The sequence below is a fragment of the Mus musculus genome, chromosome 8 (assembly GCF_000001635.26).
Source record: "Mus musculus strain C57BL/6J chromosome 8, GRCm38.p6 C57BL/6J".
In the NCBI taxonomy this organism is placed as follows: Eukaryota; Metazoa; Chordata; class Mammalia; order Rodentia; family Muridae; genus Mus; species Mus musculus.
In genome coordinates, this window is record NC_000074.6 from 28027392 (window position 1) to 28034036 (window position 6645).

Sequence of the window (6645 nt, forward strand, 5' to 3'; positions counted from 1 at the left end):
CTTCTTGAGTTCTTTATATATGTTGGATATTAGTCCCCTATCTGATTTAGGATAGGTAAAGATCCTTTCCCAATCTGTTGGTGGTCTTTTTGTCTTATTGACGGTGTCTTTTGCCTTGCAGAAACTTTGGAGTTTCATTAGGTCCCATTTGTCAATTCTCGATCTTACAGCACAAGCCATTGCTGTTCTGTTCAGGAATTTTTCCCCTGTGCCCATATCTTCAAGGCTTTTCCCCACTTTCTCCTCTATAAGTTTCAGTGTCTCTGGTTTTATGTGAAGTTCCTTGATCCACTTAGATTTGACCTTAGTACAAGGAGATAAGTATGGATCGATTCGCATTCTTCTACACGATAACAACCAATTGTGCCAGCACCAATTGTTGAAAATGCTGTCTTTCTTCCACTGGATGGTTTTAGCTCCCTTGTCGAAGATCAAGTGACCATAGGTGTGTGGGTTCATTTCTGGGTCTTCAATTCTATTCCATTGGTCTACTTGTCTGTCTCTATACCGGTTCCATGCAGTTTTTATCACAATTGCTCTGTAGTAAAGCTTTAGGTCTGGCATGGTGATTCCGCCAGAAGTTCTTTTATCCTTGAGAAGACTTTTTGCTATCCTAGGTTTTTTGTTATTCCAGACAAATTTGCAAATTGCTCCTTCCAATTCGTTGAAGAACTGAGTTGGAATTTTGATGGGGATTGCATTGAATCTGTAGATTGCTTTTGGCAAGATAGCCATTTTTACAATGTTGATCCTGCCAATCCATGAGCATGGGAGATCTTTCCATTTTCTGAGATCTTCCTTAATTTCTTTCTTCAGAGATTTGAAGTTTTTATCATACAGATCTTTCACTTCCTTATTTAGAGTCATGCCAAGATATTTTATATTATTTGTGACTATTGAGAAGGGTGTTGTTTCCCTAATTTCTTTCTCAGCCTGTTTATTCTTTGTATAGAGAAAGGCCATTGACTTGTTTGAGTTTATTTTATATCCAGCTACTTCACCGAAGCTGTTTATCAGGTTTAGGAGTTCTCTGGTGGAATTTTTAGGGTCACTTATATATACTATCATATCATCTGCAAAAAGTGATATTTTGACTTCCTCTTTTCCAATTTGTATCCCCTTGATCTCCTTTTGTTGTCGAATTGCTCTGGCTAATACTTCAAGTACTATGTTGAAAAGGTAGGGAGAAAGTGGGCAGTCTTGTCTAGTCCCTGACTTTAGTGGGATTGCTTCCAGCTTCTCTCCATTTACTTTGATGTTGGCTACTGGTTTGCTGTAGATTGCTTTTATCATGTTTAGGTATGGGCCTTGAATTCCTGATCTTTCCAACACTTTTATCATGAATGGGTGTTGGATCTTGTCAAATGCTTTTTCTGCATCTAACGAGATGATCATGTGGTTTTTGTCTTTGAGTTTGTTTATATAATGGATTACATTGATGGATTTTCGTATATTAAACCATCCCTGCATCCCTGGAATAAAACCTACTTGGTCAGGATGGATGATTGCTTTAATGTGTTCTTGGATTCGGTTAGCGAGAATTTTATTGAGGATTTTTGCATCGATATTCATAAGAGAAATTGGTCTGAAGTTCTCTATCTTTGTTGGGTCTTTCTGTGGTTTAGGTATCAGAGTAATAGTGGCTTCATAAAATGAGTTGGGTAGAGTACCTTCTACTTCTATTTTGTGAAATAGTTTGTGTAGAACTGGAATTAGATCTTCTTTGAAGGTCTGATAGAACTCTGCACTAAACCTGTCTGGTCCTGGGCTTTTTTTGGTTGGGAGACTATTAATAACTGCTTCTATTTCTTTAGGTGATATAGGACTGTTTAGATGGTCAACTTGATCCTGATTCAACTTTGGTACCTGGTATCTGTCCAGAAATTTGTCCATTTCGTCCAGGTTTTCCAGTTTTGTTGAGTATAGCCTTTTGTAGAAGGATCTGATGGTGATTTGGATTTTTTCAGGATCTGTTGTTATGTCTCCCTTTTCATTTCTGATTTTGTTAATTAGGATTTTGTCCCTGTGCCCTTTAGTGAGTCTAGCTAAGGGTTTATCTATCTTGTTGATTTTCTCAAAGAACCAACTCCTCGTTTGGTTAATTCTTTGAATAGTTCTTCTTGTTTCCACTTGGTTGATTTCACCCCTGAGTTTGATTATTTCCTGCCATCTACTCCTCTTGGTGAATTTGCTTCCTTTTTTTCTAGGGCTTTTAGATGTGTTGTCAAGCTGCTAGTATGTGCTGTCTCCCATTTCTTCTTGGAGGCACTCAGAGCTATGAGTTTCCCTCTTAGAAATGCTTTCATTGTGTCCCATAGGTTTGGGTACGTTGTGGCTTCATTTTCATTAAACTCTAAAAAGTCTTTAATTTCTTTCTTTATTCCTTCCTTGACCAAGGTATCATTGAGAAGAGTGTTATTCAGTTTCCACGTGAATGTTGGCTTTCCATTATTTATGTTGTTATTGAAGATCAGTCTTAGGCCATGGTGGTCTGATAGGATACATGGGACAATTTCAATATTTTTGTATCTATTGAGGCCTGTTTTGTGACCAATTATATGGTCAATTTTGGAGAAGGTCCCGTGAGGTGCTGAGAAGAAGGTATATCCTTTTGTTTTAGGATAAAATGTTCTGTAGATATCTGTCAGGTCCATTTGTTTCATAACTTCTGTTAGTTTCACTGTGTCCCTGTTTAGTTTCTGTTTCCACGATCTGTCCTTTGAAGAAAGTGGTGTGTTGAAGTCTCCCACTATTATTGTGTGAGGTGCAATGTATGCTTTGAGCTTTACTAAAGTGTCTCTAATGAATGTGGCTGCCCTTGCATTTGGTGCATAGATATTCAGAATTGAGAGTTCCTCTTGGAGGATTTTACCTTTGATGAGTATGAAGTGTCCCTCCTTGTCTTTTTTGATAACTTTGGGTTGGATGTCGATTTTATCCGATATTAAAATGGCTACTCCAGCTTGTTTCTTCAGTCCATTTGCTTGGAAAATTGTTTTCCAGCCTTTCACTCTGAGGTAGTGTCTGTCTTTTTCCCTGAGATGGGTTTCCTGTAAGCAGCAGAATGTTGGGTCCTGTTTGTGTAGCCAGTCTGTTAGTCTATGTCTTTTTATTGGGGAATTGAGTCCATTGATATTAAGAGATATTAAGGAAAAGTAATTGTTGCTTCCTTTTATTTTTGTTGTTAGAGTTGGCATTCTGTTCTTGTGGTTGTCTTCTTTTTGGTTTGTTGAATGATTACTTTCTTGGTTGTTCTAGGGCGTGATTTCCGTCCTTGTATTGCTTCTTTTCTGTTATTATCCTTTGAAGGGCTGGATTTGTGGAAAGATATTGTGTGAATTTGGTTTTGTCATGGAATACTTTGGTTTCTCCATCTATGGTAATTGAGAGTTTGGCCGGGTATAGTAGCCTGGGCTGGCATTTGTGTTCACTTAGTGTCTGTATAACATCTGTCCAGGCTCTTCTGGCTTTCATAGTCTCTGGTGAAAAGTCTGGTGTAATTCTGATAGGCCTTCCTTTATATGTTACTTGACATTTCTCCCTTACTGCTTTTAATATTCTATCTTTATTTAGTGCATTTGTTGTTCTGATTATTATGTGTCGGGAGGAATTTCTTTTCTGGTCCAGTCTATTTGGAGTTCTGTAGGCTTCTTGAAGGATCATGGGCATCTCTTTTTTTATGTTTGGGAAGTTTTCTTCTATTATTTTGTTGAAGATATTAGCTGGCCCTTTAAGTTGAAAATCTTCATTCTCATCAATTCCTATTATCCGTATGTTTGGTCTTCTCATTGTGTCCTGGATTACCTGGATATTTTGAGTTAGGATCCTTTTGCATTTTGTATTTTCTTTGACTGTTGTGTCGATGTTCTCTATGGAATCTTCTGCACCTGAGATTCTCTCTTCCATTTCTTGTATTCTGTTGCTGATGCTCGCATCTATGGTTCCAGATCTCTTTCCTAGGGTTTCTATCTCCAGCGTTGCCTGGCTTTGGGTTTTCTTTATTGTGTCTACTTCCCCTTTTAGTTCTAGTATGGTTTTGTTCATTTCCATCACCTGTTTGGATGTGTTTTCCTGTTTTTCTTTAATGATTTCTACCTGTTTGGCTGTGTTTTCCTGCTTTTCTTTAAGGGCCTGTAACTCTTTAGCAGTGCTCTCCTGTAATTCTTTAAGTGACTTATGAAAGTCCTTCTTGATGTCCTCTATCATCATCATGAGAAATGTTTTTAAATCTGGGTCTAGATTTTCGGTTGTGTTGGGGTGCCCAGGACTAGGTGGGGTGGGAGTGCTGCGTTCTGATGATGGTGAGTGGTCTTGATTTTTGTTAGTAGGATTCTTACGTTTGCCTTTCGCCATCTGGTAATCTCTGAAGCTAGCTGTTTTAGTTGTCACTGTTAAGAGCTTGTTCTTCAGGTGACTCTGTTAGCCTCTATAAGCAGACCTGGAGGGTAGCACTCTCCTTAGTTTCAGTGGGCAGAGTATTCTCTGCAGGCAAGCTCTCTTCTTGCAGGGCAGGTACCCAGATATCTGGTGTTTGAACCAGACTCCTGGCAGAAGTTGTGTTCCACTCACTAGAGGTCTTAGGATCTCCTGTGGAATCCTGTGTGGGCCCTTGCAGGTGTCAGGCGACTCTGCTGGCAAGGTAGCCCGGGGCTCGAGTGGAGCGGAAGGTGTTTGTGCCCCAGATCAAGCCCGGGTAGCCTGCTTCCCTATGTACAGCAGTCTCAGGTTCCGTGCGATTGGATTGGGGCAGGCGCTGTGTTCCACTCACCAGAGGTCTTAGGATCCCGTGGGGAGTCCCGTGTGGGCCCTTGCGGGTGTTGGGCAAGACTCTGCTGGCAAGGTAGCCCGGGGCTCGAGTGAAGCGGAAGGTGTTTGTGCCCCAGATCAGGCCCGGGTAGCCTGCTTCCCTATGTACTGCAGTCTCAGGTTCCGCGGGATTGGATTGGGGCAGGCGCTGTGTTCCACTCACCAGAGGTCTTAGGATCCCGTGGAAGGTCCTGTGTGGGCCCTTGTAGGTGTTGGGCAAGACTCTGCTGGCAAGGTAGCCTGGGGCTCGAGTCCTATTTACTTTTTTTTAAAAAGAATACATTTGTTAGTTCTTTGGGAGTTCCATTATTGTATAAAATGTATTTTATTGTTTCTACTCAATACTAGTCCTAATTCCTTGCAGACCCACCTTCTATTTGGCAAACCCTTTCCAAGTTCTCAATGTTTTGTTTTGTTTTCTTCTCATTTTGGTTTGTTTATTTTTTTATAATGCACTAAGACAAGCTTTTGCTGTGCAAATATTTGTGAGTATGGGACCATCCACTGGAGCCTGCTCAACATATTGGGAACTTCCCAATTAAAAAGCTATCAACTCTTCCTACCCTGGCAGTCATCCACAGCCAGTTTCTCAGCACCTGGCGTGGGCTTGTGATCCTTTCACTCTTCCTTCATGCAGGAATGTTGATTGGGTTGATCTTCTAAATACCTTGTGGAGGCAGTAACAGCTGCTGTGAATTCCTGAGTACAGTAGTCTTGGCACCATATGGAAAATACAGATTTGTTCCAGTCTTCCTTGACCTCTGGCTCTTACAGTCTTTCCATCTCCATGCTCCTGATGGTCCCCCAGCCTGTAGAGAATGGGGTGGTACAGTGGCCACATTTATGGCTGAGCACTTTACAGGCAATATGTCTCTGCACTTTTCTTATTTGTGAGTTCTGTGTTAACTGCTGCCCACTGTACAGAGCTTCTCTGATGGGATGATGGTAACCTATGGATATAGAGATAATGACTTATGCATAGGATAGTTTTAATTTAGCAAATTAAAAGTAGTAGTTTCACTCCTGGGGCGCATGAGCTCCTGAGCTATGGCTTCTTGGCCAGATTTATAATATGAGGTATAGGTTTCCTCCTGTGCAGTATGCCTTAAATCAAATCAGAAAGTATTTAATTACTCACATAGATGTGTACCAATATTGCCCCCAGTGGTCATATTGTAGCCTTGTGGGTCATATTGTAGCTCAGATTGTTCACAACTGGCTAAGGCTGTTGATGTTTCTCCACAGCAGCCTTGCATAGTATGTCCCAGTGCTGTAAAAGGGAGCAAGTAGGGAGGGTAGTTCTTGGTCAATACAAACGTGATTTTTCCATGTTCTGTCACCAAAATGTGTGATGCCTTCCACTAAAGGGCTTTACTGTTGAGTTCTGGTAGGCAACCAAAAAAAAAAAAAAAAAAAAAAAAAAAAAAAACAACTGCAAATGTCTACATTGTTTTGTGGTTCTTTGGGATAATCCTAACCAAGAATTTGTCAGCAGATATCCTTTTTACTTGACATGTATGGCTTATGGAAGGAGGAATATCCTGTTGTAGGGCTTCAATTAAACTCTGTGTGTGTATGTGTGTGTGTTAAATATGCATACATATGAGGTTTGTGAAGTAACAGATCTACATATGGCTTTTCCTAACATCCTTAGTGTTAGTTAGCCCTTACCCATCTACTTCTTTGCCCTTTCCTTCCACCTGTTTTTCTACTTATATTTAGAACTCTTTTTCAATAATCCTCCCTTTCCCCTTTCTCCTTTCTCAGTTCTAGTTAAGATCTTACTCTACCCTCCACCAATGATCCCTTTTGGGTTTCTACAGGCACTACAAGTAAAAC